This window comes from Ursus maritimus, unplaced genomic scaffold (assembly GCF_017311325.1).
Source record: "Ursus maritimus isolate PB19 unplaced genomic scaffold, ASM1731132v1 scaffold_10, whole genome shotgun sequence".
Taxonomy (NCBI): Eukaryota; Metazoa; Chordata; class Mammalia; order Carnivora; family Ursidae; genus Ursus; species Ursus maritimus.
In genome coordinates this window covers 2,064,732-2,076,718 of record NW_024423344.1, presented here as the reverse complement: position 1 = coordinate 2,076,718, position 11,987 = coordinate 2,064,732, and the positions used below count along the sequence as shown (strand labels likewise).

The 11,987-nt window shown below is 36.5% G+C and overlaps 1 pseudogene; it reads right to left on the bottom strand.

Annotated features, from left to right (window-relative positions):
• Positions 1-11,049: 11,049 nt before the first annotated feature.
• Positions 11,050-11,603, bottom strand: LOC121100190 (annotated as a pseudogene).
• Between the last annotated feature and the right edge of the window lie 384 nt (positions 11,604-11,987).

Genomic DNA, 11,987 nt, shown 5'->3' with positions numbered 1-11,987 from the left:
AGCAGCTTAGAGACTAAAGCAGGAGATTAAAATTGCTGGATTAGAAGTGTTCACAGGATATTATGGGAACCTAGAAAAGAGTCATCTAAATTAGCCTGATGACAATGAGCAGATGTCAAGGGACATTTTCCAGAGAAATTACATTTGACCCAAATTTTAAAGGTAAACCAGGATTAAGATAAAATGAAGTGATTTTCTAGAGATGGGCAAAGTCCAGACTGAAAAACTTTGTGTTTTTTACTTTTATATTTATATGACATTCACAAACAGATGAAACTTATAGTAATGGAGATGAATAATTGCTGAGGGTTACGGTAAAGGTGAGTATCAGGGCATAACAGGAGGAATTTAATTGGGGTGCTGGAACTGTTTTGTATCCTGCCTGTGGTAGTGATTACACAAATCTTTTTCATGTACTAAAATTCATAGAACTGTGTAGACCCCCAAAGATCAAACTTACTGAATGATAAAAATATATATATATAAACAACCTTTCAAACAACATACTATCGAACAACAAATAAATCATTGAAGAAATCAAAGAAGAAACAAAAACTACCTAGAGACAAATGAAAACAGAAATATGACATTCCAAAATCTATGGGATGCAGCAGAAGTGGTTCTATGAAGAAGTTCACAGCAACACAGGATTACCTTATGAAACAAGAAAAATCTCAAATAAACAATCTAACTTTATACCTAAGGGAACTAGAAGAATAAGAACAAACAAAGCCAAAAGTTAGTAAAAGGAAGGAAATAATAAAGATCAGAGTAAAGCTAAATGAAATAAAGACTAAAAGACAATAGAAAAGATCAATGAAACTAAGAGCTGATTCTTTGAAAAAAAAATCAATAAACCCTTACCTAGATTAACCAAGAGAAAAAGAAAGAGGACTCAAATAAAATCAGAAATGAAAGAGGAGACTTTACAACTGATACCACAGTTATACAAAAATCATAAGAGACCACTAGAAACAATGATATGCCAACTAACCAGAAAACCTAAAAGAAATGTATAAATTCCTAGAAATACACAACCCACCAAGACCAAATCAGGAAGAAATAGTAAATCTGAATAGACTGATTACTAGCAAGGGGATTGAAACAGTAATCAAAAACCTCCCAACAAACAAAAGTCCAGGATCAGGTGACTTACTCATGAATTCTACCAAACATTCAAAGATTTAATACCTATCCCCAGACTCTTCTAAAAAACATAAGAGAAGGGAAAGTTTCCAAACATATTTTAAGAGGACAGCATTACCCTGATACCAAAACCAGATGAGGACATGACAAAAATAGAAAATTACGGGCCAATATCCTTAATAAACATAGATGTGAAAATCCTCAGCAAAATACTAACAAAACAAATCCAACAATATATGAAAAGAGCCATACACCATAATCAAGTGGAACTTATTCCAGGATGCAAGGACATTTCAATATCAGCAAATTAATCAACATGATATATCATATTAACAAAATGAAAATTAACAATGATATGATCATCCCAATAGATGCAGAAAAAGTATTTGACAAAATTCAACATCCATTTAAGATAAAAACTCTAAACAAAGTAGGTCTAAAGGAAACATACCTCAACATAAGAAAGGTCATATGTGACAGCCCTATATAGTTAGCATCATATTCAATGGTGAAAAGCTGAAAGCTTTTCCTCTAAAAGCAGGTATGCCACTCTAGCCACTTTGTTCAACATAGTTTTAGAAGTTTTATTTATTTATTTTATTTATAATAATATTTTTTTATTATATTATGTTAGTCACCATACAGTACATCCCTGGTTTTTGATGTAAAGTTCCATGATTCATTAGTTGCGTATAACACCCAGTGCACCATGAAATATGTGCCACAGAAATTAGTCAAGAAAAAGAAATAAAAGGCATCCAAAGTGGAAAGGAAGAAGTAAAACAGTCACTATTTGCAGATGACATACTATATAGAGAAAACCCTAAAAATACCACCAAAAAACTGTTAGAACTAATCAGATTCAGTATAGTTGCAGAGTACGATATCAATATGCATAAATCTGTGGTGTTTATATAACTAATAACCAAACACCAGAAAAAGAAATTAAGAAAACAATCCCACTCACAATTGCATCAAAAAGAATAAAATACCTAGGAATAAATTTAATCAAGGAGGTGAAAGACCTATACATGAAGAACTATGAGACACTAATGAAAGAAATTGAAGAAGACATAAATAAATGGAAAGATATTCCATGTTCATGGATTGGAAGAATTAATATTGTTAAAATGTCCATACTACCCAAAGCAATCTACAGATGCAATTTAATCCCTATTAAAATTCCAATGGCATATTTCACAATACTGAAACAACTAATTTTCAAATTTGTATAGAACCACAAAAGATCCTGAATAACCAAAGAGAAAGAACAAAGCTGCAAGTACCACAGTCCTTGATTTCAAAGTATACTACAAAGCTACCATAATCAAAACAGTATGGTATTGGTACAAAAACAGACACACAAAAGAATAGAACAGAACTGAGAGCCCATAAATAAACCTACACATATATGGACAGTTAATCTATAAGACATGAGTCAACAACATACAATGGAGAAAAGATAGTTTCTTCAATAAATAGTGTTAGGACAACTGGAGAGCCACATGCAAAAGAATGAAACTAGACCACTATCTTACACCATACACAAAAATAAACTCAAATGGATTAAAGACTTGAATGCAGTACTTGAAGCTATAAAATTCCTAGAAGAGAACATAGATGGTAAACTCCTTAATGTTGATCTTAGAGACATCTTTGTGGATCTGACTCCAAAAGCAAGGGAAACAAAAGTAAAAATGAACAAATAGGACTACATCAAAATATAAAGCTCCTGAACAGTGAAGGGAACCATCATTAAAACAAAAGACACCTACTAAATGAGACAAATCATTTGGAAACCATATATATGATAAAGAGTTAATATCCAAATTATATAAGGAACTCATTATTAAAAAATGTCAATTTTCTGAAGAGGACACAAAGAAATGGAAAAACATACCTTGCTCATGGATTGGAAGAACAAACATCATTAAAATGTCTCTATTACCCAAAGCAATCTACATATTTAATGCAATCCCTATCAAAATACCAACAGCATTTTTCACAGAACTAGGAAAAACAAACCTAAAATTTTTAGGGAACCACAAAAGACCCTGAATAGCCAAAGCAATCCTGAAAAAAAAAAAAAAACTGGAGGCATCACAATTCCAGACTTCAAGCTAGAATGCAAAGCTGTAGTCATCAAGACAGTATGGTACTGGCACAAAAACAGACATAGATCAATGGAACAGAATAGAAACCCAGAAATGGGCCCACAACTCTGTGGTCAACTATTCTTTGACAAAGCAGGAGAGAATATCTAATGGAGAAAAGACAGTCTCTTCAACAAATGGTGTTGGGAAAATTGGACAGCAACATGCAGAAGAATGAAATTAGACCACTTTCTTCCACCATACACAAAAATAAACTCAAAAATGAAAGATATTCAAAGTGGTCTCACGTTTTGAATATGAGAACTAGAAATATAAAAACCCTAGAGAACACAAGCAGAACCCTCTTTGACTTCAGCCGTAGCAACTTATTAGACATGTCATTGGAGGCAAGGGAAACAAAAGCAAAAATGAACTATTGGGATTTCATCAAGATAAAAAGGTTCTGCACAGTGAAAGAAACAATTAACAAAGCTAACAGGCAGCCTACAGAATGGGAGAAGATATTTTCAAATGACATATCTGATAAAGGATTAGTATCCAAAATCTATAAAGAATTTATCAAACTCAACATCCAAAAAAATATAATAATAACCCAGTTACAAAATGGGCACAAGATATGAAGCATTTTTCCAAAGAAGACCTCCAGATGGCTAATAGGCACAGGAAAAGATTCTCAATATCACTCATCATCAGGGAAATACAAATCAAAACTACAATGAGATACCACCTCACATCTGTCAAAATGGCTAAAATTAACATAGGAAACAACAGATATTGGCAAGGATGCAGAGAAAGGGGAACCCCCTTACACTGTTGGGAGTGCAAACTGGTGCAGTCGCTCTGGAAAACAGTATGGAGTTTCCTCAAAAAAGTTAAAAATGGAACTATCCTATGACACTGCAATTGCACTACTGGGTATTTACCCAAATGATACAAAATACAGATTTGGAGAGGTACCCTGATGGTTATAGCAGCATTATCAACAATAGCCAAACTTGAAAGAGCCCAAATGTCCATTGACTGCTGAATGGATAAAGAAGATGTGGTGTGTGTGTGTGTGTGTGTGTGTGTGTGTGTGTGTTTATACATACATAATGGAATATTACTCAGCCATCAAAAAGAACAAAATCTTGCTATTTACAAGGACATAGATGAAGCTAGAGTGTATTATACTAAGTGAAATAAGTCAGCCAAAGAAAGATAAATACCATATAGTTTCACTCATATGTGGAATTTAAGAAACAAAACAGATGAATATATGGAAAGGGGAAAAAAAGAGAGAGGGAAGCAAACCATAAGAGACTCTTAATGGTAGAGAACAAACTGAGGGTTGATGGAGGGAGAAGAGTGATGGGTATTAAGGAGGGCACTTCTAATGATGAGCGCTGAGTGTTACATGTAAATGATGAATCACTCAATTCTGCTCTTGAAATCAATATTATATTATATGTTAAGTAACTAGAATATAAATAAAAATTTGAAAAAGAAGTCAGTTTTCTTTTTTTATAATTATTATGTTATGTTAGTCACCATACAGTACATCCCTAGTTTTCGATGTAATGTTCCATGATCCATTACTTGTGGATAACACCCAGTGCACCATGCAATATGTGCCCTCCTTAATACCCATCACCAGCCTATCCCATTCCCCTACTCCCTCCCCTCTGAAGCCCTCAGTTTGTTTCTCAGAGTCCATAGTCTCTCATGGTTCATTCCCCCTTCTGTTTACCACACCTTCATTCTTCCCTTTCTTCTCCTACCGATCTTCTGGCTATTTCTTATGTTCCATAAATGAGTGAAACCATATGATAATTGTCTTTCCCTGCTTGACTTATTTCACTTAGCATTATTTCCTCCAGTGCCGTCCATGTTGCTGCAACTGTTGTGAGATTGTTCTTTTTGGTGGCTGAGTAATATTCCATTGTATTTATGGACCACATCTTCTTAATCCAGTCATCTGTTGAAGGGCATATTGGCTCCTTCCACAATTTAGCTATTGCGGAAAATGCTGCTATGAACATTGGGGTGCATAAGACCTTGGATACTAATCTTTTATCTGTATTGTCATTTGCAAATATCTTCTCCCATTCTGTGGGCTGCCTCTTAGTTTTTTGGACTGTTTCCTTGGCTGTACAGAAGCTTTTTATCTTGATGAAGTCCCACAAGTTCATTTTTCTTTTGTTTCTCTTGCCTTTGGAGATGTGTCATGAAAAAAGTTGCTGTGGCCAATGTCAAAGAGGTTGCTGCCTATGTTCTCCTCTAGGATTTTGATGGATTCCTGTCCCACATCGAGGTCTTTCATCCATTTGGAGTTTCTCCAGAGTAACAGAATGCAATCCACATATTTTTTAATGGAAATGAAAAAGCTGATTCTAAATTATTCAGCCATTAAAAAAAATGAAATCTTGCCATTTGCAACAACATGAGTGGAGCTAGAGAGTATAATGCTAAGTAAAATAAGTCAGTTAGAGAAAGACAAATACCAAAAGATTTCACTTATATGTAGAATTTAAGAAATAAAGCAAATGAACAAAGAAAAAGAGACAAACTAAAAACCACAGAGAACAAAGTAATGGTTATCGGGGGGGTGGTGAGTGAAATAGGTGATGGGGATTGAAGAGTACACTTGGGGCTCCTGGGTAGCTCAGTCGTTAAGCGTTTGCCTTCAGCTCAGGTCATGATCCCAGGGTCCTGAGATCGAGCCCCGCATCAGGCTCCTCCGCTATGAGCCTGCTTCTCCCTCTCCCTCTCTCCCTGCTGTGTTCCCTCTTTTGCTGTGTGTCTCCCTCTCTGTCAAATAAATAAATAAAATCTTTAAAAAAAAGAGTACACTTATTATGATAAGCATTGAGTAATGTATAGAACTGGTGAATCACTATATTGTATGCCTGAAACTAATATAACACTGTGTGTTAACCATACTGGTCTCCAAAGGCAAGGGAAACAAAAGAAAAATGAACTTTTGGGACTTCATCAAGATAAAAACCTTCTTCACAGCAAAGGAAACAGTCAACAAAACTAAAATTCAACCCATGGAATGGAATGAAGATATTTGCAAATGACACTTCAGATAAAAGGCTGGTATCTAAGATCTATAAAGAACTTCTCAAACTCAACACCCCAAAAAACAACTAATCAAGTCAAAAAATGGGCAGAAGACATGAGCAGACACTTCTCCAAAGAAGACATACAAATGGCTAACAGACACATGAAAAAATGTCCAACATCATTAGCCATCAGGGAAATTGAAATCAAAACCACAAGGAGATACCACCTTATACCATTTAGAATGGCAAAAATTAACAAAAGAGGAAACAACAAATGTTGGAGAGGATACAGAGAAAGGGGAACCCTCTTACACTGTTGGTGGAAATGCAAGTTGGTACAGAGACTTTGGAAAACAGTGTGGAGGTTCCTCAAAAAGTTAGAAATAGAGTTACCCTATGACCCAGCAATTGCATACTGGATATTTATCCCAAATATACAGATTCAGTGAAAAGAAGAGGCACATGCATCCCAATGATCATAGCAGCAATGTCCACAATAGCCAAACTGTGGAAGGAGCCAAGATGCCCTTCAACAGACAAATGGATAAAGAAGATATAGTCCATGTATACAATGGAATATTAGCCATCAGAAAGGATGAATACCTACCATTTGCATCGACATGGATGGAACTGGAGAGGATTATGTTAAGTGAAATAAGTGAAGCACGGAAAGACAATTATCATATGGTTTCACTTACATGTGGAACATAAGGAGTAGCATGGAGGATATTAGGAGAAGGAAGGGAAAAATGAAGGGGGGAAATCAGAAAGGGAGACGAGCCATGAGAGGCTCTGGACTCTGGGAAACAAACAGAGAGTTTCAGAGGGGAGAAGGGTGTGGGGATAAGTTAGCCTAGTGATGGCTTTTAAAGAGGGCAGGTATTGCAAGGAGCACTGGGTGTTATACACAAACAATGAATCATGGAACACTACATCAAAAACTAATGAAGTATTGTATAGTGACTAACATAACATAATAAAAATAAATAAATAAAAATAAATTTTTAAATTTAAAAGCTGATTCTAAAATTTATATGAAAATGCAAAAGGCCAAGAATATCCAAGACACTCTTGAAGAAGAATAACCTGGGAGGACTTGCTCTACCAGTTATGATAGTAGTACAAGCACAGGTAAATTGCCCAACAGAATATAACCAGAAAGATATTAGTCATATATGGATACTAGACTTATGACTAAGGCAGCACTGGAAACAAACAAGGCAGTGAGGAAAGGATTTCTTTTTGAGAAATGATCATCAATTTGCTGCCCATGTGGAAACAATGAACCTTGATTCTTACTTTGCACCATAAGCAAAATCATTCCAGTTTAATTTTACATATTTTCCTCAACCCAGTGATGTTCTGTCTTAATAAACCCATCATAATTTGAAAATGTTGTAAGTCAAAATGAATTTAATACACCTTATCTACCAAACATCGTAGCTTAGCCTAGCCTACCTTAAATGTGCTCAGAACATTTAACATTAACCTTCAGTTGGACAAAATCACAAAGTCTATTTTATAATAAAGTACTGAATATCTCATGTGATTTACTGAATACTGTACTGAAGGTGAGAAACAGAATGGTTGTCTGGGTATAAATGGTTGTAAGTGTGTCGGTTGTTGACCCTTCTGATCGCATAGCTGACTGGGAGGTGCAGCCACTGCCAAGATCACAAGAAAGTATCATATCACATATCACTAGCCTGGGAGAAGATCAAAATGCAAAATTCAAAGTACTGTTTCCACTAAATGCTTATCACTTTTGCACCATCCTAAAGTCAAAAAATTATGTCAAACTATTGTGAGTTAGAGAGTGTCCATTGTTCTAAATGTGAAAGGCAAGAGTACAAAAAAGTATTAACCATAAAGAAAAAAACTGATAAATTGGACTATTTTAATACTCATTTTAGTATTTAACTAATACTAAATTACCTAATTTAAGTAATTCACTTAATTTAAGATTTGTTTTTTATTTATTTTTTAAAAGATTTTATTTATTTATTTGACAGAGAGAGAGAGCACAAGCAGGGAAAGGGAGCACAGCAGGCAGAGGGAGAGGGAGAAGCAGGCTCCCTACTGAGTAAGGAGCCCAATGTGGGGCTCAATGACAGAACCCTGGGATCATGACCTGAGCAGAAAGCAGATGCATGACTGACTGAACCACCCAGGCACTCCTTAACTTAAGATTTAAATTAAGACTTGAGTTCATCAAAAGACACCATTAAGAGAGTGAAAAAGCAAACCACAGAGTGGGAGAAGATATCTGTCACACCAATTACTTACAAAGAACTCCTATCCAGAATATATATAGATATAGATATAGATATAAAATAAAAACTCCTATAATTAAATGAGAAAAATGACAACCCAATTAAAAAATGGACAAGAAACTTGAAGAGGGACTTCAAGAAAGAATATACACAAATGGGCCATAAACATGTGTGAAAGAACTCAGTAGTATGAGTAAACAGGTAAATGCAAATTAAAACCATAGTAAGATACTACTTGATGCCCAAAAGAATGGCTAAAATAAGAAAGAGCTGACATACTGGAATGGAAGGCAACAAAAACTTTCATACATTGCTGCAGAAAGCATAATCAGTAGAACCGTTTTGGACAATTGTTGGCTGTCATCTACAAACACTAAATATACAAATACTCTCTGAATTAGACTGCTAGGGCAGCCATACAAAATGCCACAGACTGGACGGCTTAAATGATAGAAATTTATTTTCTCATAGTTCTGGAGGCTGGAAGTCCAATATCAAGGTGTCAGCAATTTAGGTTTCTCCTGAGGCCTCTCTCCTTAATTGGGGATGACCTTCCTCTGTGCATGTACAACCAATGGTATCTCTCTACTGTGTCCAGATCTCCTCTTCTCATAGGGACAGATTGTATTAGGGCAAACTCTAATGCCCTCATTTTCATTTAATCACCTCTTTAAAGGTCCTATTTCTAAATAAGTCACAATCTAAAGTACCTGGGGTTAGAGCTTCAACATATGAATTTGGGGGCAGACACAATTCAGTCCATAACACTCAACCCTCTGGATTCCCCAAATTCACATCCTTCTCAACATTTACTCCATCCCAACAGCCCCAAGAGTCTTAACCAATTCCAACACCAACCTAAGTCCAATGTTTCATCTAAATATTATCTAAATCAGGTATGGGTGAGACTCAAGTAAGGTATGGTTTATTCTGATGTTAAATCCCTCCCCAGCTGTGAACCTATGAAACCAGACAAGTTATGTGCTTCCAAAAATGATGGGCCAGGTATAGAACAGACTTACCATTCTAGAAAGGAGAAATTAGAAAGAAGAAAGGGGAACAGGTCCCATTTGGGGGTGGCAGCCCTGTCTTCTGGGCCTACTAAGGCATCACCCCCTGAGCCCTGAGTGGCAGGAGCTTGACCCATTGAAACTGAGAAGACAGCCCCACCTTCCAGACTGGTATCCTTTGGTCCTATGGTGGGAGTGGCAGCCCTGCTGATCTCCGAATTTCCTTAAGGGTCATTTTCCCCTTTTCTTGAAGTATAACCTTTTCATAGCTGGATATCTCTATTGTTGTGACCTATAGAATTCCAGAAGTTCAACAGACTTCCTCCACTCTGTCCTATCTCTGTCCCCTTCAGTCCAAGCTGGAGGTGTTTCCACTCATATAACCTCATCTCTATCCCTGGCTTCTGCTGAGACAGCTGCTTAGATCCACACATACTTGCAATCTCTTTTATCAAATGACTTTCCATCCACACTCTTGGTATTCAGTCCAGAAGACACTTTATTTTTTTTGTAATATGAATTGGTTGAAAATTTTCCAAATCTTCAAGTTCTGATCGCTTTTTGTTGAACAATTCCTTCTATGTATATATCTCATCTCTCACATTTTATATGCAGTAAGGAAAAACCAGGATGCACCTTCAACACTTTGCTTAGATATCTCAATTAAATATCTTAGTTTATCACTTCCCACAAACACTGTAACATGATTCAGCCAAGTTCTTTGCTGTTTTATAGCAAGAACTGCCTTTCCTCCAGTTACCAAAAACATAGTTCTCATTTCTGTCTGAAACCTCACCAGAATTGCCTTTAATATCCATATTTTGCATGGTGCACTGGGTGTTATATGCAAGTAATGAATCATGGAACTTTACATCAAAAACTAGGGATGTACTCTTTGGTGACTAACATAATATAATAAAAAATATTATTAGAAAATTTTAAAAAGGAAAAGAAAAGAAAACAAAACAAAAATGAACATCCATATTTCTCTCAATACTCCCTTCAAGAAAACCTAGGCTTCTTATAATTTGCACAGTAAAATTCTTCCAGCCTCCACTCATTACCCCATTCCAAAACCACTTCTACATTTTCAGGTATTTGTTTAAACAGTACTCTCCTTCTTGGAACCAAAATCTGCTTGATCAGGGTTCTCCTGAGAAACTGAGAAATGTAACTAATAGGATGTGTGTGTGTGTGTGTGTGTGTGTGTGTGTGTGTGTGTGTTTGTGTGTAGAGAGAGAGAGTGATTGATTTTTTCTTTTCTTTTTATTTCATAATCATAAACTTAATTCTGCAATCCAGCTAGACTTGGAGGGTAGTAAGAAAAATATAGAACCCATAGAACTGCAGCAAAAGCACAAAGATTATACGTATTTCAAGCAGAAGGGGATGAAGAGGTGCTCTCTTGACCCCCAGAAGGAATGGTCTGGTAGTTATGATAAAACACAAGTCAAATTTATTAGATTTGCCCACAGTCAGCAATGGTGATCTTCTTGCTAGTCTTGCCATTTCTGGACCCAAAGTGTTCCATGGCTTCCACAATATTCGTGCCCTCTCTCACCTTGCTAAAGACCACATGTTTGCCATCCAACCACTCAGTCTTGGCTGTGCAGATGAAAAACTGGGAATGGCTAGTGTTAGATCCAGTATTTGCCATGGACAAGATGCCAGGACTCTTGTGCTTCAGGATGAAATTCTCATCATTAAATTTCTCCCCATAGATGGACTTGCCACCAGTGTCATTATGGTGTGTGAAGTCACCTCCGTGGCACATAAATCCTGGAATAATCCTGTGAAAGTGGGAACCTTTATAACCAAATCCTTTCTCCCCAGTGCTCAGAGCATGAAAGTTCTCTGCTATCTTTGGAATTTTGTCTGCAAACAGCTCAAAGGGACATGGCCCAAGGATTCACTGTCCATGGTGACATAGAAGAACCCTGTGGGGTTGACCATGGCTGGGTGGCATGGGTGGCTCCAGGAAGGTGGTGTCTGTAAGGCCTGATTGACTGATTTTTTAAAAATTGGCCCCCACAATTATGGAGGCTAGCAAACCCCAAATCTGCAGGATGGGCCAGCAAGCTGGAGACACCATACATATATGCATGTATAGGGAAAAGGCCATGTGAGGACACAGAGAGAAGATGCCATCTGCAAGTGAAGGAACCAAACTTGCTGACACCTTGATCTTGAACCTCCAGCCTCCAGAACTGTGAGAAATAAATTCCCATTGTTTAAAACACCCATACTGTGGAAATAACCCAAGTGATTATCAACTGAAAATTGCACTGGATAAATTAAAACTTGACTTCATTTTATATGAAGTCCAAAAAACAGACAAAATTAAGCTTTTTAGCTTTGGGGAAACATGCCTAGGTGCATATGTTATAAAGAAAACAA